This window comes from Pristis pectinata, chromosome 11 (assembly GCF_009764475.1).
Source record: "Pristis pectinata isolate sPriPec2 chromosome 11, sPriPec2.1.pri, whole genome shotgun sequence".
Taxonomy (NCBI): Eukaryota; Metazoa; Chordata; class Chondrichthyes; order Rhinopristiformes; family Pristidae; genus Pristis; species Pristis pectinata.
The window spans coordinates 44586931-44613515 of record NC_067415.1 but is presented as its reverse complement, the minus strand read 5'-3'; the positions used below and the strand labels follow the sequence as shown (position 1 = coordinate 44613515).

The 26585-nt window shown below is 38.9% G+C and overlaps 1 protein-coding gene across 1 annotated transcript in view; it reads right to left on the bottom strand.

The window, feature by feature from the left end:
* The window catches only part of tmem135 (transmembrane protein 135), a 307781-nt gene that overhangs the window by 92772 nt on the left and 188424 nt on the right, over positions 1-26585 (bottom strand). The gene's annotated exons all lie outside the window — the stretch shown is intronic.

Below are 26585 nucleotides of genomic sequence, written 5' to 3'. Positions count from 1 at the left end.
CAAACCTACCAAAACATTTTGGCATACATCCATTCGTTCATTACAAAAAAATTGTATTTTTCGGATATTCAATTGACCAGTTATTTATTAAAACTCAAAACATGTTGTGATGCTTTATCTTAAAATCATAATCTTACATACTCCAAACAAAGAAAAATAGTTCAGCTAATTCACATTTGAAAAACAACATATCTAATAATCCTACATCTTATGTGACCAGTACACGCCACCCACAGATAATACAGGATTCAAACAATAAGCAAAACTAAAGTATTTTAGAATAACTTATTTAAGATAACATTTATAAATAAACTTTCCCACACTTTCTAATGACTCACGTGAATAAACAACTAAGTGCTCCACTGAGCAATTCACGCCAGGGTGAATTCAAGTTGAGGTTTTGATTTTATGCTAAAGAGGATACCACCTTGGAAGCTATAAATTAGTTGGGATCACTACTCAATGATGCCAAGATGCCCAATTAATATAAGACATGGGAAAGACTTGCAGGAGTTCCTTATGACGTTCATAATTTCTTACCATACCAGTCATTAGTCAGTAACTAGTGTGGGAAGAAATTATTTACAGTTCAAGCAATGCCACATGCTCTGACATGGCAGAAGGGGGAAAAATAGAGGGAAACCATAATAACTAAAATATTGTTGGCATTAACTTTAAGTTTTCCATTTGCAGTATAAATCAAGTAAACAGAAGAATGGAAAATGAAAAGGCAGAACTGAAGAAAAATGATTTTTGGTGATGAATAGAAAGCTTAGGATGTGGAAAGAACTCAAGAGGATAGCATGTGGTACATGAACATTGTTAAATGCTCAGACACAGTAAATTGGCACAAGAACATTATGCCTGAAGTGCTACACCTTGAGTACAAATATCATTATACTATGAGATGTTAAACTAAATAAAGCAAGTCGCCTCCTACTTCCTCCTTCCTATACAAAGAAATTAGAGAATGTAGGATAGCTCTCTTTGAGAACAAGAAAATTAAGGGAAGATACAATATTCAAAGTATGAAATATCTGGTAAATAAGTAAAACAAAAACCCCACTTTCAGAAACTGGAGGGATGGGTAACCCGAAGATGAGATTGCCAAAAAGAACCAGAGAAAAATTGCAAATTTTTCTACACCACATTATTTTGATCAGAAACACCTTTACTGACAGTGTGATAAAAGCAAACTCGATCATATTTTTTTTCTTTTAAGGGAATTGGATATTGTACAAAGCAGGGGTTGCATGGAGAGAGGTGGAGGTTGCATGGTGAGGCAGGGGGCAGGTGCGGGGGTTCAGTTCTCAGTTCTGATTAAAGATCGCTGACGCAAAACATTGACTCTTTTTCCCTTCCCAAAGCTGCTGCCTGATATGCTGAGTACTTTCAGCATATTTTTTGCTTTTCTTTTAGATTTCCAGTATCTGCAGTTATCTTGCTCCGGTTACTACTTATGTAACTGGTCCAGTTGAGTTTCTAGTCAGTCATGAGCCACAAAATAATCTTGGTGGCAAATATTTTACATTTGGCTATATGCAGATATTTAAATATTCATAATACCAAACTTAAACCTGACCAACAATTTAAACTGAGAAAACTATTATCTTTACAGTAATTTAGATTGCTGATTGGACATAAAACAGAAATTCTGTCTCTTTAACTACAAATTCAGGTTTTAATTTGGCACTAATTTACCCTGATATAACTGAAGACATGGTTATTTTGAAAGACTATCAAGATGATTAATGTGCCAGGGAAACCATGAGTCAAATGTATGCAGGTAAGGGTCAGCAAACCTGGACTGTTGTCATCAGCTAGTTCGACTTCTCACTGGTTAAAGACCCACATCTCTGCAAACTTTAAGACAGGGGTAGGTCAAACAATTGAAATGCTTCACACAGTTACCAAACAAAAAGCATGCATGCCAAGTACATTTTAATCAGCAAAATTTAATTGGTTCAACTTCCTGCAGTAATCATAAATAGTGGTATGGCAGAGGCTCTGAATATTTAAATAAAGTGAATATTCTTCAGGTGGGATTGCGAAGCTTGACAACTCAAATCAACTGCACAAAAACATCGAACAAGTATAACAGAGAGGTGTTTGATGCTTAAGGGACAGAACTGAAATCTGAACCATGTATGTTTAAATTTCTGTTACAAATCCAGCTGTAGAAAAGATGCAATTTCTTGTACAAATAAAGAAAATCACAGGAAAAATAAACTCCTTTAAACCAATTCACCAATTATTAAGATTTACGAGGATGCTGCCAGGAAAGGAAAATTTTAGCCACAAGGAAAGATTGGATAAGCTAGGGTTGTTTTCTTTGGAACAGAGGAGGCTGAGGGGAGACTTTAATGATGTGTATGAAATTAGTTGAGGGGCCTAGACACAGTAAATAGGAAGAATCTATTTTCCTTAGCCAATGGGTCTAAGGCCATATATTTAAAGGTAATTGGATGAAGGATTAGATGGGAGGTGAGAAAAAAATGTTTCCATCTAGAGGGTGCTAGAGATCTGGAATTTACTGCCTGAAAGGGTGGCAGAGGCAGAAACCTTCATCACATTTAAAAAGTACATGTATTCTTGAAGACTCACAACCTACAGAGTTATAGTTCAAGTGCTCTAGAAAACAGGATCAGGCTGCATATCTATTTGCTGACTATCACAAAGATGACAGGTACTATGAATCTACGACTTGAACACCAAAATTTCATACGGCAAATTAAATTCATCAGCACCACTAGGCTGGGAACAAGGGAGCGAATAGATCTGAATTTAATAGATCAGGTTGAAAAGTTGCAAGCTTGATCATGGTCTTCAGTTACCCAACCCTCACCTGTAATATAATAGGGTGGAAAACAGAACTTAGCAAATTCTCCATATAATTCTGGAAAAATAATCTGAGGAAAAGTACAAGTGTTTTGCTGCTGAGTCACATTGGCATTTTGCCCACTTAAGACTTACAGCTACAGTGTATGGTCAGGGAATGGAACTGAACAGATCAGGAACAAATATCAATGGACAATAGCCTAATCCACCTTTCCACGACTTCAACAATATTTAACCATTTCTATTACAATTGGCCTAATTTCCCTACTGTTCTTGTCATTCACAACTTGCACCACTTTGTTTAAAACCAGAAGTGGATAGATTTGAAGTAGGTTCAGTTCCTGATCCACTTTTATAGTTGCATTTTAATCTTTGGCATTACATCAACCCGCTAATTTCTGAGTGTCAATATTTAGCTCTAATGTCTATTTCTGCGATTCAGTGCTTCTTATTCTATAGCTTCAAACTAAGAGGGAACAAGTTTATTCATGGTGCTCCCCAGCTTTATAAAAAATGTATACATTTTTGGGAAAAGAGTTTTCCTGCAACCAACAAACAGCAGATTCTACAACTTCAATCTAACCCTGAAAAATTACAGACTACATCATCAGTTGGTTTTGACTGTGGAGTAGCTCTCAGACCAGTGTGAAATTGTCCACAGCTAATCATTGTAGAAGCCACTCCAGAAATGCACAGCTATACTTAGTAGAAAACAATGTTATGGAATCTTCAACACCCAGATGGACAGATTGTAGACCCATCTAAATATTGAAAATGTACCATTTCTTTGGTGGTACACCAGAATATGCTAGAATGGTCTTGAACCCAAAACCCTCCAACTCAGATGCAGATCAGCTGACAAATATGCCAAACTGACAACACTCTTGAGCTTCCCTTTAAAGTGGAGAACTAACTGAATTTATCAGTTCCAAAGTGAACAGTTGTTGCTCCACTGCTGTACAACATGAAAGTCCAGCCAACATTCTGCAGCAATGTGAAAATTCACATGAAGCAATCCCTGTAAATATTGTTAGAAATATTTACCAGCTTTCTGAATGTGAAATTATTCCTCACTTTTTGCATTTAATTTACTATTTCCTTGAATGCAATATTTAGATATGCAGTTTCACTTATTACTCTCCAGCTGCCATTTTAGATGGTAATATAGTGAAGCTCATTGTACACTGTGCTTTTATGCACATTTTCCTTCTACCATTTAGAAATTTACAGACTATATTACAGATACTAAAATTACTCACTGTATTTCAGTGAGTCATTGGTAGTTAAGGTCTGAATTCTATAACAAGACATTCACATTAGGAAATTCCCAGGTTCAAAAAGGACACTCAAATAACTTCAGCTGGTATAGTGGAAACGGTAACCAGAATTTACCTGAACTTCTCCATATTAACTTGGGCACAATTGGAGATTCTAGTTTTAATCATTAGAACATCTTAATTGGAAGAGCATGTATAGTTGTTGATCAAATTGACTCAAAATTAAATTTAAATATTTGATATTTTGATGATCGTACAACAGATTGACCACATACAGTAAAAAGGGCAATGCAATGAAAGAACTGAAGCTCATCATGGTTTTCATGCATTGTTGCCTTCAGAAAAGAACAGGAAATAGGAGGAGACAAAAAAAAGTTAGTTGAAAGGGGGGATTGGCAGGTGGAGAGGCGGGGGAGGAAACAAAATTGTCCAGCTGCTTTAGGTCAAGACAAGTTGCTTTGAGTTGAAACATCACATCTCTCTCCCTTGGCAGATAGTCAATCTTCTTTCATCACTCGAAGTATCACTGTCACTTAGAAATGCTGAAGTACAATTTGCAGAAGTTTACTAGCTACAAAGTTTAGGATCATTGATGTGAATAGGAGTCTCTTCGGTTAAATTGTGATCATGAATAATCTTTGTATAAAACTACCCAATTTCCTACTTTTAACAGCATACGCGAGCAGTGAGCTATGGAAGTTTTAAAAGTTTCACACAACTTTTGCTTTCTGAATTTCACTAATAGTGAAAACATTTAACTCCTAATTCTAAAGTGTAATTGAACTTAACATTAACATGTTTATGCAGCTCCCAATTAAGTGAACAGCAGGAAATCAACAGAATGAGACTTAAGTGCCAACCCATAATTAAGAATTTTAGTAAATTTAGTTCTACGAAGTTATTTTTTATTCTAGTTATCATGATAGATGATCAGCTATGATCACATTGAATGGCAGAGCTGGCTCAAAGAACCAAATAGTTAATTCCTGTTCCTATTTTTCTACATATCCCTTAGTTTCTTACAGTTAAAATTAATATGAAACCCTTACATTTAACTGGAGGATAAATGTTAGTAGACTTAACAGAATGTTGGCAATTCCTTCTCTGTCCAATTTTCTCCCCTCCTGATTTGGAGTTAACAACAGAAGATTCGCTCCAGTACCTTCCCACCAGCATTAATCCTCCGAATGCTACTCCACCTTTGAAACCATTACGCACCAAGCCTATTCTCACAGTAGATGTTCAATATGTATTAGGAGGAAGAATAGTTTATTAAAATATCAGAACATGCCTTAATATATTTATATAACGTATTTGTTTAATCAGTTTTATAAGCCACAGCACGTGTTGATGAAACAAGCTTACATGTTTGTTCATGTTGCACCACTGTAGGCAGGTGATACAAATTTTGAAGTATTCAGCAATCCAATCAGAACTAAAGGCGCAAGTGTTCTCACCCAGACATTAGCAGTGCTATACGTTTCTGACCAGAGTTTCTTCTTCTTAAGCAGTCCTTTGCGATCAAGGATGATTTGCTTCCATTCTGGTTTTGTAGGTTGAGGTGGCTAGTGAGGCTAATTTAGGAACCTCAGACAGACAAGTGGCTAACAGGGCAGCCAAATAAGTAGTATGTGAGGTCTCTTCCACTACCTGTGCAGTGCTTCTGTTTGTTTCTGATGCCTGGTCACATGGCTCTCTGTATCATCCCAAATGTTCTTTGTCCACTTTGAGCAGTCATGACCCAAAGGTTCCTGGGAGTCAGTGAATCCCCACAGGAAGCTTTGAGCATATCTTTAAGTATATTTCTCTGGCCACCTGCTAACCTCCTCCCACTGCAGAGTTTGGAATAGTATGTTGGTTTTGGGAGTCCGGTATAGGGCACGTGATTGATGTGATCTGTCCAACTCTCACTTAGCCACTCAAGAGTGACAAACCTGATTAAAGACACAGTGGTATGGGTATCAGAGTAGACAATTAAAAATAAATCTAGATAATCTTGATGATCGGCTGCGAATAAGTTAATCACTGAAAGAAAAATCTTGCATCCTAGCTGATGACCTGACCAAGCATTCTTTCATGATCTTGTCTTCTCCAGGTTTCCAGTTTAATAACAGGAACTGCAACTTACATTTTTACTTGAAGATATTTCATTAATGAATAAGGAAAGGTACAGAATTCTCCAGGTAATTTTTGAACAACATGACTCAATTTCAAACTCTTAGAGGAGCTCCCAGATGACTAACATGATTTTATCTAGCTCCTCATCAGCTGTGTGGAGTTTGCACATTCCCCATGACCATATAGGTTTCCCAGGTACTCTGGTTTCCTCCCACATCCCAAGAATGCACTGGCTGGTAGGTTAACTGGCCACTGCAAATTAAACCTGGTGTAGGTGGATGGGAGAATCATAAAGCAACATAACATGGAAACAGGCTGTTCAGCCCAACTCATCCATGCCCACCATGACACCCACCAAGATAGTCACATTTACCCACCTTTGGCCCATATCCCTCTAAACCCCTCCTATCCATGTACCTATCCAAATGTCTTGTAATCAAGGTGAAGTTCATGGACAAGGTTATAGGGAAATAAATGGGTAATGGGATGCTTGGACTTGCTGGGCCAAATGGCCTCCTTCAATGCTATAAGGAAAACTGAGGTATGAAAATATGAACTGCCCTTGAGTCTGTATGATTACAATTTTAAATTATAAAACATTTACAATTTTAAATTATAAATTATACTGTCAGCTCACGTTCATAATTTTAAATATTTGGCCAAAGTATTTAAGACGTACAAGACGTTAGTGAGCCTGCACTTGGAGTACTGTGTACAGTTTTGGTCACCCTGTTATAAGAAAGATGTGGTTAAACTGGAAAGAGTGCAGAAAAGATTTACAAGGATATTGCCAGGCCAAAAGGGCCTGAGTTATAGGGAGAGGTTGGCCAGGCTAGGTCTTTATTCCTTGGAATGTAGGAGAATGAGGGGCGACCTTATAAAAATGTTTAAAATTATGAGAGGCATAGATAAGGTGGATGGTAACAGTCTTTTCTCCCAGAGTAGGGGAAACTAGGGGGCATGGATTTAGAGTGAGAGGGAAAAGATTTAAAAGGGACCTGAGGGCCAACTTTTCCATGCAGAGGGTGATGAGTATATGGAACAAGCTGCCAGAGGAAGTGGTTGAGGCAGGTACAATAGTATCATTTACAAAGCACTTGGAGAGGTACATGGAGGGGTGGGACTTAGAGGAATATGGGCCAAACACAGAAAGTTGGGACTAGCTGGCTGGGCACCTTGGTCGGCATGGACTGGCTGGCTGAAAGGCTTGCATCACTGCTGTATTGCTCTATGACTCTAAAATATTCTATCATTCAAAAGAAAATATTTTGTGCTATGCATTAAAATTTTATCAAAAACGTGTTCACTTGATGTGATGTGGCACACCGTGCACTTGCAGTGCACTTCCAGATACCCAATCTGTGTCCTCTGTATGAATGATGTTCATGCAAAATGTGCAAAATGTTAAGCAACATTGAACAGGTTTTACTTGCACAAAATCCTGTCTTCCATTGAGGCCTGTTTCAGCATTAAAGATCCCAGCTTTACCTGGGCCACTGCTGGAGCACATAATACATGCATCTGCTTCCAGATAGATCACTTCAACTTTTCATAGCTTTTCAGGCATTTCCTCCCCCCACCCTGGAATCTGACCCTGATCACTTCCTCGGCCCCATTCCACTCATCTCCCCAGCAACCACCCACACAACCCCCATCATCTCAGTTTCCGATTCTCTGAAAGCCTCTTCTAGCCAGTGCATTCCCATACACCTGCAAAAGGTATTTTTCTCTCAATTTTTTTCTCTCAAAACAGTGATAGATTTAGACAACTCACTGAAAACATTTTCTACTCAAGTAATATCCACTAAATCATACTTTAAAAGTACTCTAATCTACTAATTAAACATTGTTCTCATAATTATTTTTCTAGCTTTCACTCACTGTCCTTATACTACTCACATTATAGATTATATTCAAATATTTTCATTAAATGCTCATAAGGAAGGAGAAATTATGCAACTAATTCAACTGTAATAATACATTCACAGGAGGATGCTTTGTGACCTCCTTTCTGAAACCGTACATTTAGATAATAATCATAAGCATTTGAAAAGTTTTACCAGTTATCACTTTTACTGAAAAGCAGAAGAAACTTCAAATGGCTGGAGACAGAATTTGCATAAAGGAAATCATTATGTATAATCAAAAGCAAAGCAGATGCAAAACTATTAAAATAGAAATTATAAATGCTGACATGACTTTGCAGTTGTTGCAGCTTAAGTGTGGAGAAAAATTCACAAGCAATCAAAGAGAACACAAACATTTCTTTCTCTAAGAATCCATTTGACCAATTTTGTATCTGTAATTATGGATCACTTTTGCTGCCCAGGGCACAGTTTATCTACTTATTGAAAGAGTAATGCACTGACAGAATGACACTTTAGCGTGGTTTCTTCAGGGCACAAACAAATGCAAATAGAATCCTGTACCGTTTTGTTTTCATAATCAGACACTTTGTTGTAGTATTCTCATTTCTAAAGCAAGTTTTCAGCTTTAATCAGTTTTTTCCCCCAATTGGAAATACAATTTTCCAAGGACATATTTATTTCCTTTCCCTATTAATTTTCCCAAGTATCTACTGACATCACTTTGACAGCCAATGAATTGGAAGCAGGGTGGGGCTTCATTTGATTATAAACAAAGTACATTTAACAATATTTGTTTTAAAAGAGATTCACTAATTGTATTGAACACTCATGATAAACTGCAGCAACATCTCCAGATAAAAATAGTGTAATTTTTCCAGCAAACTGAAGTGAATGGAGAATAGTTGCATAACACAAGTCTTTTGCAAAAAGTCAATTTTATCACTTAAGCAAATTCTGTCTCCAGCCATTATTGAAGGGGAAATAACCAGCAATCTCCATCATGGCTGCCATCTTTAAAGCTTCAGTTTCCCAGCTGTCTTCACCTCTTCCTGTTCCTGATGTGGTATAGTTCTCCAGGGACCAATCATCCTTCAGTGCAATGCACTGGTATCTATTATTCATCTAAGAACCTTAGCTCATTAATTGATTCGCAGTGGACATCAGAGCTGAACACAATCCTATCCTCATCTGATACTTATCCACATTATTGAGCAAAACTTCCCCTCCCTAATGTAAAAGTGCTACCACAAGCCATAAGATCTCCATTCCTACCTTGCTGGAGATCAAGTAACTGACTTTATATGAGGGCCAAACCTGTAGAATTCCTGGTCATTGCTTGAACAGAAAGGAATATACTATTCTAACGTTTAATATAAACTAATGATTGGGTGATTTATCTGGTGCATGCCAATGCGAGATCATTAGGCTGAATCACACAGGCTGTCGCACGTGGGTCTAAAGGCATCCCCCATGGTTCAGCTATTCAAACTGCATTGAGTCCCAGAATTACCAGTACACACTGTAAGCTTGGGACTTACTGACAGACTTGGAGGGATGAATGTGTCACGATGCTCCATTGCTAGAGCCTACATAAAATATTACACAGGGAAAAAAAAACTGCAGACTGAAAACCTGCTCTTGGGAACCTCTATAAATAAGCTGATTAAGTTGCAGCACCAAAGCCCAATGTTTCTGTAAATTTTCAACTGCAGCAAGCTTTATTCCTCTAAACATAACTCAGTGTATGAATTCATTAAAACTCTAACATTAGGATTGGACTTAGAGAAAGCAAGAAATAGAGATAAAAATCCTCCAATTGAAAGACTATTTAGTTTTATTTATTTTGAGTAGCTAATAACATTTCAACTATTTTTCAACCTTTGCTATTCCGGTTGTTTTTAATTTGTAACATCTGCAACATGCATACCCAATTTCACAGTTCATTTCTGATTATAAGCTGGTCCATGGTATTACATTCATTCTAGTTCACAGCAAGTTAGATTTGGCCACCCTGACCTCTACCCCTAACCCTAAGGGCATTCTCACATGATGCTTCACATGAATCAATCAAATTAGTACTTGTATTGTTGCAGTGCCTATTGTGGAACACACGTCAACATTTAGAAAAAAAATTCTTTGGCAATTTGACTGTTTCTAAGAGAGCAAAACTATTTCAAACTGCATTTGAAAATCTGTTTCCAAAGCATGGAGGCAGTATGCAGAGGAGTACTAACGTTACCATCCTTAGCTAGGGTGTTCCGATCATAAATATTTACAAATAAATTCCATTACACATCTTGTCAAACAATACAGGAAGCAGCATTAAGCATAAATAGTAGAAAGACTTGAATCCTTAAAAATTACACATTAATTAAACAGTCTAAATTTAATTTTGTCATGAGTTTATTCGGATATTATGATTGAAAAAGGTTTGTAAAGATAAGTGAACCAACCTCCCAAAAGGTGAAGTAATGCTCACTGTCCCCTCTTTTTAGATTTTTACTACATATAAAAATGCCAATTATTGTATCCACTGCAGAAACATGGGGATGCAAACTCATTATGCTCTCTGTTGTGCTGCTTGCTACAAGTAGGTGAGAACACAGATAATTAAGATTGCTCCAGTCACACACCAGTGTGTGCAGTAGTACTATTCTGGTTATTTAATTTAGTTTGCATTTTGTGTATAGGCTTGTACTTAATTGCCAACATTCTACGACCAGTGGTAAATTAAGATACACAGCTCCAAAAGTGTCATAGACTAATTGGGTTATACAACATGAGAACAGTCCCTTTGGCTCAACTTGTCCATGTCAAACAAGATGCCTATCTATGATTACCCATTTGGCCCGTAACCCTCTCAACCTTTCCTATCCATATACCTGTCTAAATGTCTTTTAAATGGTGTAACTGTACCTGCCCCTACCACCTCCTCTGGCAGTTTGTTCCATACACCCACCATCCTCCGTGTGGAAAAGCTGGTCCCTCACATCGCCTTTAAATCTTTTCCCTCTCACCTTAAACCTATGCCCTCTAGGTGTAGACTCCCATACCCTGGGAAAACAATTGTGACTGTTCACCCAAGCTATGTCCCTCATAAATTTTATAAATCTCTACAAGACCACCCCTCAGCCTCCTTTGCTCCAGGGAAACCAGTTCCAGCCTATCCAATCTCTCCTTATAACTCAAGCCCTCCAGACCAGACAACATTTCTGCACCCTCTCTAGCTTAATCACATCCTTCCTATAGCATGGGTCCAAAAATAATAAGAATTTATGACCTGTATCCTGTGCTGTTCTCTAAAACACCTACTATTGTAAGTGAAGAAAATTAACCTAAGTTAAAAGTATTTTTTTTTTTACCAGTGCCAGGAAAAAATACTGCTTTTCCCTAATGAAATGCATTCTGTGTTATTAGAACTGGCTTTTACCTGCAGTTGTGCTTTAAAACCTTCCATGAAACACTGTCTTGTAAACAAATTTATGAAAAACAATCTAACCTCCAGAGAAATTCCACTTGGGGGAAACATGCACATTTCAATATGCTTAGCTTCGGTGAGATTGAAAGATTGAAAAAAAATAACCAAATGGTGCCTTTCGTGACCTCAGGATGTTCCAAATAATTTATAGTAGACCAAGTACTTGATGAGGACACAAGAGACTGCAGATGCCAGAATCTGGAGCAACAAGCAAACTGCTGGAGGAACTCAGCAGGTCAAGCAGCATCAGTGGAGAGAACGGGATAGTCATGTTTTGGGTCAAGACCCTGCGTAAGTCCTGGTGCTGGCTCTCGACACGAAACGCCAACTATCCCTTTGCTTACACAGATGCTGCTTGACCCGCTGAGTTCCTCCAGCAGTTGTTTTTTTTTTGCTATGCTGAAGTGCACTTTTGAAATGTTGACAAATAGGGCAGCCAGTTTGGGTTTTGTAAGGCTGCACAAACAGTGATGAGTCAAAAGGTCAATTAAATTATTTTACTAGCGTAGGTTAAGAGTAAATGTTCAGCAGAACATTGAGAGAATTCCCCAGCTCTTCTTCAAGTTCCTCCAGTGCCACGGAAATTGTAACATCACCCAAACAAGGACAAACAAGACGCTGAATTAACAGGACAGATCTTCTGATAACACAAGGCCACTTCAACTTATCGGTTCCACATCAATTCTTTCAGCACGCCCCTGGTATTTTCTTCCTTCTCTCCCCCTTCCCCACAGAATGATGAGTTCCCATTCAGAGTAGACCAAGTGACCAATCCCACTCCTGCATGGCCTTGAATGCTGATGAGCCCCAGGCCTGGCAGTTAGATAAGTTAGTTAATGTACACCTGCTTAATCGTTCTCTGCTGTAATATGGCTAAGTTTACTTACTGATATTTTCACACCTTCCAACCTGGGCCACACAAGAGAGACTAATATTGCTGAGGTGCACAGGACTTTATCATTAACAACATTTTACACAGCCATACACTAAGTATACAGCAGTACACGTCTCCTCGCACTGGGAACTCTAGTACAGAGATTACAAGTCTTAGCTTTTGGCTTGTTGTTGTGCTCCCCTAAGCCTAGTTTAGAGGCCCAGCGATGAATATTGCTTCTTAGAATATCACTGCACTACACCCAATATTTCCAGCCTCTAAAATCAGCTCACATTAATCTTCACATCTGGCTCTTTACATCAGCAATAGTTTATACCAAAGGTATAGTCTAACATCTGCCAGGGCAGATAGCATCAGCTCGTAAGATACATACTGGCTGGTATCAATTTCTGTCCCACACATGGTCTCTGGAAAGCCAGCTGAGGTCAACTGTAATGCACGAGGTGGTACAGAAGATGGTTTCATTCAGTGATACCACTGCTTCAGCAGGGGTCAAACAGATGTTTGGAACACCCCAGGTCTGACGACCAGAAGGCAGAGATGGACTTACGGCCATTCATGTCAGCGTAGCCTGGATCACCTGCAGCAGGGGATATCTGCCACCAAGAACCAGGAGAGTCTGTTGGGACACTGAACTCCAGGACTGAAAGGAGGCTGATCAGAACATAGGCATATTACTATTTACTGTGAGCACCATCGCAAAATATGGCCCCTGTCGCATCTGAAAAATGGGGCTAGTGATTCAAAACTGGGAAAACACTGCACTATGGTTGACACCCAGCATTGTACAGAGTCATACAGCATGGAAACAGGTCCTTTGGCACAACCAGTCCATGCTGACCAAGACGCCTAGCTAAGCTAGTCCCATTTGCTTGCATTTGGCTTATATCCTTCTAAGCCTTTCCAATCCATGTACCTATTCAAATGCCTATTATCTATTAAATGAAGGAGATAGAGAGCTTAGTGGAATGGCGTCATGACAACAACCTTTCCCTCAATGTCAACAAAAGAGCTGATCATTGACTTCAGGAAAGGGGGCGGTGTACATGCACCCGTCTACAATGGTGCCGAGGTTGAGATGGTTGAGATCTTCAAGTTCCTGGGAGTGAACATCACCAACAGCCTGTCCTGGTCAAATCACATTGATACCACGGCCAAGAAAGCTCACCATCGCTTCTACTTCCTCAGGAGGCTGAAGAAATTTGGTTTGCCCCCTTTGACTCTCACCAACTTTTATTGATGCACCATAGAAAGCATCCTATCTGAATGAATCATGGCTTGGTAGGGCAACTGCTCCGCCCAGGACCGCAAGAAGCTGCGGAGAGTTGTGGACACAGCCCAGCGCATCACGGACACCAGACTCCCCTCCTTGGACTCTGTCTTTACCTCTCGTTGTCTTGGTGGAGCAGCCAGCATAATCAAAGACCCCACCCACCCGGGACATTCTCTCTTCTCTCCTCTTCCATCAGGTAGAAGATACAGGAGCCTGAGGGCACGTACCACCAGACTTAAGGACAGCTTCTACCGCACTGTGATAAGACTATTGAATGGTTCCCTTATAGGATGAGATGGACTATGACCTCACGATCTACCTTGTTGTGACCTTGCACCTTATTGCACTGCACTTTCTCTGTAGCTGTGACACTTTACTCTGTACTGTTATTGTTTTTACCTATACTACTTCAAAGCCCTCTGTACTAACTCAATGTAACTGCACTGTGTAATGAATTGACCTGTACGATCAGTTTGTAAGACAAGCTTTTCACTGTACCTCGGTACAAGTGACAATAATAAACCAATACCGATATTAAATGTTGTTAATGTACGGTACCTACCTCAACAACTTCCTTTGGCAGCTCATTCCAATCAGGTTCCAATTAAATCTCTCCCCTCTCATTTTAAACCTATGCCCTCCAGTTCTTTCCCCAACCCTGGGAAAAAAATTGTGTGCATTCACCCTATCTATGCCCTTCATGATTTTATACACCTATATAAGATCACCCCTCATTCCCCTATGTTCCAATGAATCAAGTCCTATCCTGCTCAATCTCTTTCTGTAACTTAGTGCCTTGAGTCCCAGCAACATATAAATGTTCTCTGCACTCTTTTCAGCTTAATGGCATCTTTCCTACAGCAGGGTGACCAAAACTGAACACAATATTCCAATATAGTATTCATAAAGCAAGGCAGTAAAACAAGATTACTTAGTAAAATACCATAAAACAGATGTCAGACTGCTTGACATTAGACAATAAATTAGTGGAAAGTGGTGGCTTAAAAATCCATGTCGCAGCACAGTAGAAGCCAAGATACTGCTTACAAATTATGATTTCTCCAAGCTAATGGGAGAACAAACAGGATTCCAGTTTCTACTTTAGTTTCAGAAGTAATTAAGAACCATATTTACTCAACAACCAGTTATTTGAGTGGTTTGTAGAAAATATTTGTCAATACATCTGAGCTAATGATGCCAATGGGATCCTGACAGACCAAGAAAAATGGGTTACTGTATGAATGGAAGCAGTTTTGCAAAAATTCCACTCTGATAATTAAGTGAAGTTCTTTGTCTTTCGTCGACAGGCAGGAAGCACTAAATAACCCAGCAGTTTGTGCACAATTACATTCTGGCCTGTTTCCTGTAAGTTTTCAGAATGTCTTCCTGTAAATTTTTTCTTAGTCCCAAAACTCTCTTCCCTTGAGTCATGTATAAAGTATACCACACATTTTGTAAACATTTGATCCCAGTGATTAAAGCAAACTTTTTAGAGGAAGGGTTCTTATTTTCCTAGCACTCTGATACAAAAATATTCCTCCGGTATGATACCTTACACTATCATCTTTTCACAGATGAATTCTTTAACTCACAAGACTTTCTTTGAACCCCACTACTTTATCCAGGGATCTCCCCTGTGTAATGCTCTACTTAAGCATGAATGCTCTACTTAAGCATGAATACTCAGCAGCAACATTTAATCTTCAACTTATCCTTTCCACTAGAGCACTAAAACATTGGCCATTCTCTCAGCCAAGAATCATAAATCTGATATTTCTTCACTTTCAAAAAGATGGCATGCTTTCCAGTCCAACCATCAGTATATATTCAACTTAGAAGCATTAAAGGTTGACAAAAACAAAAACCAAAATCATCTCCAAGAAAACTTTTGTTGTGTGAAAATAAATAGCTACAAGTGACTTTGTAACCCAGACTAGAAGTGTATCTTAAATATTGAGAAGTGAAGAAGAAAAAAATAAAACAAAACACTTAAGGAGAATACAGAATTAAGGTATAAAATTGACAGAATATCTCTGGGATGTGAGTGAATAAATTTAGTTTAAGAAATTTTACATTGAAGTCATACAGTTTGGTCAATGTTGAACACTAGCAAACAGCACTAGTTATTAGATGTTTAAGCCAAAGTAAAAACCAAATTCAACAAATCCACAAGACCAACTCCCACATCCACTTAATTCAAACGTTATTTCCTCTTTCAATTCTCCCAGTTCAGACTGGCATCTCCACCATCTCTCACTGCACACCTATTTTATGGCAGTTATGTACTTTCCCACTTCTTCATCTGACACCAAAGGCTGTTCATCACTAATAAACCTTCAAATTTCCAAAAATGGTGAGGTTGTCAGATCGCCAATGTCGAAACTGTACTCATGGAGTTCATTAACATCCAACCAATACGCAGAGTCACTGGAAAGTAACTAGCAAAAATCCTTACCTCTTATTCCCTCTTCTCGCTCAAATATACACTCTGCTCAGAAATGTTAGTAGCCGATTATAGTAGCCCCATTTCAATTTCACCCAAGTCTGGCTTTGTAATATGGTCATAACAGGACCTGGAACATCCTGATTCATCTGGTACTATACCAATGCATTTGAATTTACTCACAGGGAAGCCCATAAAATGTTTTAAGGCAATGTACAACAGAAAAAAATATAACTATAAACCTATCCAATCAATAAGTAACTACAATAAAATCAATTAGCACAATGAAAAGTGAGAATCAATCAAAATAATTTCAATGTCACAATATAAGCCTCTTAATCAGAAAGTTGTTTGTTTAATTAATGAGTCTTTATTTCTTATGATCAGTACAGTTTTTGTGAGGAATACCATATGTTTGACAATAACATTTAACTTTTATCAAGTGGTTCTATACTGGCCTCTGGTGACATTGGTCAATTAACAACTCTTTGCTGCAATCAAGGTTGGAGATGTTCTGTTTGCGTATATGTCTAAAATTATTCGGTTCCATATATCAGTGTGAAAACTAATCCACAGATGAAAAGCCCTACCAATGAAAGCCACACTGAAGGATATTTGTCAAAGTAAACAATATTCTTAATTAGTCATTCAAGCCCTGGTATCAAATTTATGGAGGCCACATGTTCCAAAAGCACCAAATGATAATACTCAATGTAAATCACGTGTTTATATACATGCAAGTTCCATGATAATTCCTCAGTTTGCATGTCATTACACAGACACTATTGGTTTTAAATATCGTAAGAAAACAGGAACTACTATAACTCATTCACAAAATGTATATCTTAAGAGCAATTTTCCACTTCCCATGTTTAGCAGAAATATCCTGGTTTTACAACAAAAACAAATTGACCATTCATCACTGGAGCCTGCCTGATGCATTTTTTTCAGGTGAGCCTCAATACAAGCCTAATAGCTCCTTGACAAGAATTAAGATACTATTAATATATTACAATGGGCTCTTTATGATGGTGGAAGAATTCAGACATTTTGTACTGGCCATGGTTGTCCACAGTTTGAGGAAGGGATGGGTTAAATGAAAGGGAAGGATGGGGGTGGGGAGTGGAGAAGGTTCTGGGAGATAATGAAGAGGAGGGGGGATAAAGGGAAGAGGTACAGAAGGGGCAGCGAGGTGATCAGGAGCAGAAGGGAAGGAAGTGGTTCTGTAATTCTTAAAAAAAAGTCATAAGGAGAATAGGGAATGGAAAAGGAAAAGGAGAGACGCAAAGAAATGGAAAGACAGGATGTTCTCTGATGCTGTAACTTGACAACTGAAAACCGCAGGTAGAACGAACAACATGTGAGCAACAACAGAGTGGTGTACAAAGACCAAAACTCTCAAATTCTACATCTGCATTATTAAAATGTTGGCAAAGAAGAAATTCGCCCAAACAAAATTACTCCCAGAGGAAGCATGCATGAACAGCATAGCTGGGTCTTACACTGGTGATCAGTACCAATACTGCACCATTGACAGCCTTTCAGTTCTGGAAGCATTGGAATGCGGATCAAGTCAGTCACAATGTCACATAGATTCTGTTGATGAAATGGACAAGGGCTTTCAGGCCTGGCATTTGCAGCCAAATGGAAAACATCAGTGACATTCTCTACTTTTAGCAATCTGGACATTTGCCAAAACTTCAACAACTTGCTGTTTACTTGGCTGGGGTCATGTGGAACTGAATAACATTAGACATGTACCCAAACAGAACATCTCCGACCTCGACTGCAGCAATGAGTCCTTGATTGACTAATGTCACCAGAGGCCAGCATGAAACCATTTGATAAAAGTTAAATGCTATTGTCAGCTACATGGCCACAGAGAGGCAATATCCCTGATGATAAAAAAAGATGCACGTCTGGTTTGTATTTATCTTTGTCAGCCTTGGAGGCAATTGCAGCTTTTTTCCCCCCAAATACCACTGACAGGAAAAATCCATATAGGTCTTGTTGTGGTGTGGATACCTGTAGGTTGGGCATTGCTTGTATTCCTGGTGTTCAGTCTTTCCTTTCACATTTCTCATAAATTCATTTTCAGGAGATAAATCCACAAATTCCCTGCACAGGTCTTCCTTTAAATTCAAACTGTTTCACAAAATACCTTTGCTACTGAGTCACCAAGTCTTTAAGGCAGTTTGAAATGACTCTAAACGAAGTTTAATACTGCATGAAAACATTTGATTTTAAAAGGCCAAGCGCTCTATGGTCTTTTACTTCCCTGATTTGGGACAGCATACAGGTTTAGAGACATCATTACCTAAGTGACAATTATTTTCTGGGGTGGTAAATTACAAGGAATTACAGACATTTCTGAGATACTTAGCTGCTCCTTCCATCTTCATCTAAATGCATGAAAATCAAAAAAAAAACTGTAGACACTGGAAGTCTAAAGTAAAACAGAAAATACCAGAAACACTTAGTGGGTCAGGCCATACTTGTGGGAAGAGAAATAGAGTTCTGATGGAGAATCTTCGACCTGAAACATTTACTCTTTCTCTTCCCACAGACGTAGCCTGACCTGATGAGTATTGTTTTCATTTTAATGCATATCCATGTTCCCAGTGGACAGATCAAGCTAGATACTGCAGTGGCCAGACACCTCTAATTTTGTTACCACACTGCCTGAACATTGGCAATTGTTTTCTCTTAAAAGGAAACATGATGCCATAATCTCCATGGTTTATACAACTGGTATCACGTTGTCATCTTATGATCTTCCTTCCCATAACATAGCTCTAAGGATTTACACGGTGAAACTGAAATGTCTGTTCTGACTCACATGACAGAATACAACAATTGGGCAATTGTTGATCCATCAAATTTTCAATGGGAAGTTTCCTTGGATAAAGAGAATTGTTGCTAATTCTATTAAGAAATCCTACATAAGGAATAAAAATAACAACTAAGTAAATATCAATGCTTGCAGCAGCATTACACTTCAGTAGAAAACAAACTTTACTTGGCTACAATGTATTAATGCTTAACACGAGCTTCCCCAAATCTATTGAACTTGATACATTCTGGCTTCTTTAGAAAGAATGACAAATGTTTAACTGCAAACTATGAATATTTACTCGATAACATCAACATTCTTGACATGCACAGGAGAATCTGTACTCTAGCTCACTACATAAAATATTTCAGGGGAGTGCTCAATATCCAATACAGATCAAATACCAATGAAATTTATGGAGATCTTTGAACCACAATCTGAACCATCTCCAAGATTCCAAAATGGAATGTCCAACAGGTGCAGGTTTCTCAAGTGGATGCTAAACTTTTCTGTTAAATGCCAAGATGCGTATTAACTCAGCGCTGTAACTGCTTACCATACATTACTTTGCTAAAGAATGGTCAATTTGCCTCTGATTCAATTATGTTCATTGTTAATTGGAGTGGTATGAATGGAAGAAACTCAAATTTTAAAAAATCTTTTAGGACAAACTTTTGTTTTAAAGAAAGAAATGTACTGGTCAATCAACTGAAATTGGCAAATTTGAGACTAGTTTAATGATTTTAAGACACTTTCCATTTCTACTTGTGATCTAAGCAGTGCAAAATAATATTTCATGTTGTGTACAATTTCACTGGCCTATTGTGCTCCCCACCCCCCCACCCCCCAATTGTGTGGTTAATGAATGAGGAATTTGGAGTCTTTTCATTGTAAACAATTGAAAAGTATGTTATCATGCTTCGAGAAGCTTTTGGCAATTTGTCCATAAAGTAGTTTGAAAGAATTGCATTTAAATACTGCGTTTTTTAAGACCAAGTGCAAGGCGGCATTAATTTGCTTCTTTTTAACAGAAAAAGAAGAAAGTTGGTGAAAATGTTAACGGAGCAGTTGAAATAAACTAAAATTTGTTGGCTTGTTTCAGTAATCACAAATACTTCACACCCAATATGTTGCGCACTCTCAGGTTCTGAGCACTCTTCTTCGAGAGTCCCTCCAGACCAGGGATGACTTACTTCCACTCTGGTTTTGTAGGTTCTGAGGTGGCTACTGAGGCAAAAGTGGGAACCACAGACTCTTCCACAGATGGGACAGGAGGTGGCAGAAGGGTGGTTTGTGAGATGATGCACTTCTTGTGCTGGGCCTCTGTGTGCTCCCAGTGAATACCCTCCAGGTTCTCAATGGCATCCCAAATGCTCCTTCTCCACTTTGAGTGGTCATGGGCCAGATGTTCCCAGGATTCAATGGGTATGCTTCAATTCTTTTGAGCACATCCCTGCACCTTTTCCTCTGACTTCACAGTAATTTCTTCCCGTGGCAGAGCTTGGAATACAGTGTCTGTTTTGGAAGTCTGGTGTCAGACATGGCCCAGCCTGCCCAAGAAGGGTGTCAATACTGGGCATGTTGACCTGGGAAAGGAAGCTTGGTTTGCAAATTCTTCCAGTAATGTTGGAGGATTTTGCTGAAAAAGCACCAGTGGCACGTTTTCAATGCCTTTAGATTCCTGCTGTAGCTAGCCCAGGTCTCAAAACATATAGAAGAGGAGGGATGTCCAGCAGACCATGAGTTTTTTTGCCACATCTGAGGTGTTGATTTTCAAATACCCTTTTCTTCATCTAATCGAGGGCTGTGCTGCAACACTGAAGATGGTGGTGTACTTAATCAAGTCTGGATTTGCTGGGAGGTGGCTCCCGAGATATGAGACACCTTATTGTCTACCTGCAAAGCACTTCCCTGTAGCTGTGACACTTTGCTCTGTATTCTGATATTGTTTTTACCCTGTACTACCTCAATGCACTCTGTACTACCTCACTGCACTGTGTAATCAATTGATCTGTACAAACGGTATGTAAGATAAGTTTTTCACTCTACCTTGGTACAGGTGACAATAATAAACCAATACCAATAAAAGTAGCCTACATTTTCCAGGGTCTTGCCATTTTTCCTCTGGTCATGGCATGGACATGGTAGGCTGAATAGCCTAGAAAATTTATTTTACTCTGTAACATTAAAAACATGAATTAAAAATGTGCAGGAGTATTAATAGATCAAAGAGTCTGGAAAATCCTCTCGTCTGGCACTACCAAAGTCCCAAGCATGCCAGATTAACAGAGTTTTACTGTAGCTTGCTCCAAAATATTGCTTAAATTCCATCTACAATTGACTTTCAGATTTCCAGGGCAACTCTCTCCTCACCAAGCATATTAGCTGTTCTGTTGTAGATGTTCCTGTTCTTCAGTGCACTAATATTTCCTTATAAAACACAGATTTACACTAATGAGCAGGAGAGCAAATGGAAAAGTATTATGCAACCTGACTCAAACAGAGAAGTTTTGTGTCCAAGTTAGAAAAAACCTGCTGAATCTATACAAATATAGTTGAAGTGCTTGGAAAACATTCTGAATTTAATTAAGGTAATAAAAGAAAATCTGTCAAATAACTACAACATTCAGATATTTATGCCTAATACAGATATTTTCTCTGTTAAGTTAAAGTTGGATGATCTGTATGGATGACAAGGAAAATAGTTTTCACTGTACCTCGGTACATGTGACAATAATAATAAACCAAGTTTACCCACGGTAGCATAGCAGTTAGCGTAACACTATTACAGTGCCAGCGATTGGGGTTCGATTCCCGTCGCTGTCTGTAAGGAGTTTGTGCGTTCTCCCGTGTCTGCGTGGGTTTCCTCCGGGTGCTCCAGTTTCCTCCCACATTCTAAAGACGTACGGGTAGGTTAATTTGGGGGTTTAAAATGGGCGGCGCGGACTCGTTGGGCCGGAAGGGCCTGTTACCACACTGTAAATAAAATTTAAAAATTTTATTTTTTTTTCTTAATTTTGAATGTCATTAAATGAACTACCATAATATTAATATTTTTCTTGCAATGTGAAATAAAATTTTATATGTTTTAAGTTCTCATTTATTGTTGCAAATGTTGTAACTCAGTCACTTGGACAAAATCTTCAAGGTGGCTGACCTGTTCAATATGTACATGGCGATTGCTTCTAAATTTAATGAACAGAAGAATCACAAAAACTGATCAATTGACATAAAACACTAAAGATTTCCTGCAAGTCAGTATGAGATTTCCTCCCACGTCCCAAGGACATGTGGGTTCATAGATTAATTGGTCACTGTAAATGGCATCTAATGCAGGTGGGTATACAAGTGCATGCAGAGAATAGTTAATAGGAAAAATTAGTGGGTGAATGAGAGTACTCTGAGTCAACATGACTTCATGGGTAAATGGCTTCTTTATAAAAATAAGGAAATGTGTAGTATGGAACCTGTAGCAAGACAAGTATGAGAAAATGTAAGACCAATAAAAAGTTAATTAACACTACAAGGCAAAAGATCTATTAATATTTCATTTAGTTTTTTTTTAAAAAGAGCAATATTAAGAAAGAACAACCAGCAAGAAAAAAGTATATATGGAGAGGAGCTGCATCAGATATACAGCCATAGAGGTATAGCAGCAACTCTATCATTTTACAGACATCTTTATTCATCATTGAGAGCAAAAATCAACCACATTTTTCAGTTTAGAATTAATAAAGTCAATTTGCTTCAGCTCTACTACAGTTGGGCAAGGTATCAGTGGCCTGGGCTCAGGTGGGTGGGGGGGGGGGGGGGTGGGGGGAAGGTGGTGGAATAATTATTCATTCTCTTTTTACAAATCTGAACATGGACTAGAAATCTTCCATTTAGTACAACCTTGTGCATCCATAAAATAATCCAAAAAAAATTAGATGTTATCTAGCAGCAAATTTCAATCCAATGACATAATATTGCAAGTTGCAAAGGACAGCAATCAAGCTACAGACTGAACTTAAAAAAATAAGTCAACATGGAATCATATTTTGCATACACGTCTGCGACGTACATGTCATAAAATTTATCTTTTCCCTTTGCATTGCCAATGCAACGCCTTTTGATAGGAATACTTTTAAATACTGATGGTAAATGATCCTTATTGAATTACATTTCCAGAGTGAAACTAGCATCCATCCTTAAAATTAATAGTTTCTTGGAAAAAAAAATGATAAAAATGGCAGCGTAGGTGTGCAACAGTGCTGCATTTTGCCATTGGATGCAACTGTAAAGGAACCATCAATAGACCTTGAGCTTTGACCTTACAGGTAACTGAGCATGTCTCATATGGCAATGTAAATACAATTTTGACAGCAGTCCAAAAAGATACTGCATTCCATACACAATAAAAATGCAATAAAGCACTGAGGAATTCAAGCATCTGTGGAAAAAAGTAACTTTAAAAACAAATTTTGTAAACACGATTTTTGAAGCTTTGTTAAACCTGACATTATCAACAAATCCTGTTTATTACATTCAGAAGTTTTCATTATCATAAACAATGACTGGGCATGGAAATGAACATTCACAATTCTTGAAATCAACAGGTCAAATACACTCCCACAAGACCCTTAATCTGGGTTGCATTTCTTCTGTTTACATGTCAGTGATTCAACTCCTTAATGTTGAAAATTTAGCTTGTTACTATAATACACATTCATTACCCCAGAAGTAACTTCCAGACCTAATGTTTTTAAAGAGGTTGAAAAGGATTCAAACTTATTAAAAGAGCAGCAATGCAAATGGTGCTGGACTGAAATACATTAGGGGAAGACTTTTAATCTTCCCCATAATAACTCAGATATATAGCTCAAGGAGCTTTAATATTTTTGATATTTGAAGCCTTTTCAAAATTCAGCCATAAAGTCTGCCTTAAAGTTTGGAAAGCTCTGCTGCAACCTCATAACCGTGGACTGATTTGCTAGCAAATAAATACGTATATTAATGATTAATAAACTTTTGAATTTATTGGTGGATGGGATTTTGAGAAATAGAGAAAATAGTACACCAAAACCTTTAGAGATGCCAGTGCTATATCTGCCATTGGGGTCACTGAGAGGTTGATGGATAGTCAGAAGTAGGATTGTAATGAGGGTGAAAATGACCTTTATGTTTGCCTGCTGGGCAGATGTTGCAGTTTGTTTGTAGAGACAAGTAGGTCAGAGGTATCTAAGCAGGAAACAGTTGGACACAAGACTGGACCAAAAGCAGCATTTTCATGGCCCTACACAGTCAACTATATTTTAATGGAAAAAGCATGTAGGATAATTGAACTTCTACACAGTGCTGCAATTCTTGCAATTAAGCTTACGAGAGTTAATAAATTTCAAAAAATTGCAATGTATTGGATGGCTATCAGGAAGTTATAAGGCAAATAATGAGACACACTGCACCAAATAATTTAAGCATAAGCAGACTGTAATTTAAGTAACTGTTCTTAACCACTTCCATTTAATTTTTTTTATGACTAAATAAAGGCTACATCTTTTCACATCTTGATAGGAACAGAGAGGACAGAAAGATATTTAATTGGGGAAGGGCAAATTATGAGGCTATAAGGCTAGAACTTGCGAGAGTACATTGGGATGACATTTTGGAAGGGAAATGTACTATGGGGATGTGGTCGTTGTTCAGGGATTTCTTGCAGGATGTTCGGGATAAGTTTGTCCCAGTGAGGCAGAGAAAGAATAGCAGGGTGAAGGAACCATAGGTGACAAGAGAGGTGTAACAACTAGTTAGGAGGAAGAAGGCAGCATACATAAGGTGTAAGCAGCAAGGATCAGATAGGACTCATGAGCAATATACGGTAGCAAGGAAGGAACTTAAGAAGGGGCTGAGGAGAGCAAGAAGGGGTCATGAAAAGGCCTTGGCAAGTAGGGTTAAGGAAAATCCCAAAGCTTTTTTCACTTATGTGAAGAGCAGAAGGATGACGAGAGTGAAGGTAGGACCGATTAGAGACAAAGATGGGAAGATGTGCATGGAAGCTGTGGAAGTGGGTGAGGTTCTCAATGAATACTTCTCTTCAGTATTCACCAAGGAGAGGGGCCTTGGTGACGCTGACGACAGTGTTGGTAAGGTTAATGTTCTAGAGCATGTAGATATCAAGAGAGAGGATGTATTGGAGTTGTTAGAAAATATTAGGACAGATAAGTCCCCGGGGCCTAACGGAATATTCCCCAGGCTGCTCCGCGAGGTGAGGGAGGAGATTGCTGAACCGTTGGCTAGGATCTTTGAGTCCTCGTCGTCCACGGGAATGGTACCGGAGGATTGGAGGGTGGCAAATGTTGTCCCCTTATTCCAAAAAAGTAGTAGGGATAGTCCAGGGAATTACAGACCAGTGAGCCTTGCATCTGTGGTGGGCAAGCTGTTGGAAAGGATTCTTAGAGATAGGATCTATGATCATTTAGAGAATCATGGACTGTTTAGGGACAGCCAGCATGGCTTTCTGAAGGGAAGATCATGTCTCACAAGCCTGATAGGATTCTTTGAGGTGGTGACCAGGCAGATTGACGAGGGTAGTGCAGTAGATGTGGTCTACATGGATCTTAGTAAGGTGTTTGACAAGGTTCCACATGGTAGGCTTCTTCAGAAGGTCAAAGGGCATGGGATCCAGGGAGGCTTGGCCGTGTGGATTCAAAATTGGCTTGCCTGCAGAAAGCAGAGGGTTGCAGTGGAGGGAGTGTATTCAGACTGGTGGGCTGTGACTAGTGGTGTCCCACAAGGATCGGTTCTGGGACCTCTACTTTTCGTAATATTTATTAATGACGAATGAGGGGGGTAGAAGGGTGGGTTGGCAAGTTTTCAGATGACACAAAGGTCGGTGGCGTTGTGGATAGTGTGGAGGACTGCCAAAGCTTACAGAGGGATATTGATAGGATGTAGAGCTGGACTGAGAAGTGCCAGATAGAGTTCAATCTGGAGAAGTGTGAGGTGGTACACTTTGGAAGGACAAACTCCAAGGTGGAGTACAAGGTTAATGGCAGGATTCTGGGGGTTCATGTCCACAGATCACTGAAAGATGCCTCACAGGTGGATAGGGTAGTTAAGAAAGCTTATGGGGTGTTAGCTTTCATAAGTCTTGGGATCGAGTTTAAGAGCTGCGAGGTAATGATGCAGCTCTACAAAACCCTGGTTAGGCCACACTTCGAGTACTGTGTCCAGTTCTTGTCACCTCATTATTGGAAGGATGTGGAAGCGTTGGAAAGGATGCAGGGGAGGTTTACCAGGATGCTGCCTGGTTTGGAGAGTATGGATTATGAGGAGAGACTAAGGGAGCTAGGGCTTTACTCTTTGGAGAGGAGGAGGATGAGGGGAAACATGATAGAGGTATACAAAATATTAAGGGGAATAGATAGAGTAGACAGCCAGCACCTCTTTCCCAGGGCACCAATGCTCAATACAAGAGGGCATGGCTTTAAAGTAATGGGTGGGAAATTCATGGGAGATATCAGAGGGAGGTTTTTTTTACCCAGAGAGTGGTTGGCGCATGGAATGCGCTGCCTGGGGTAGTG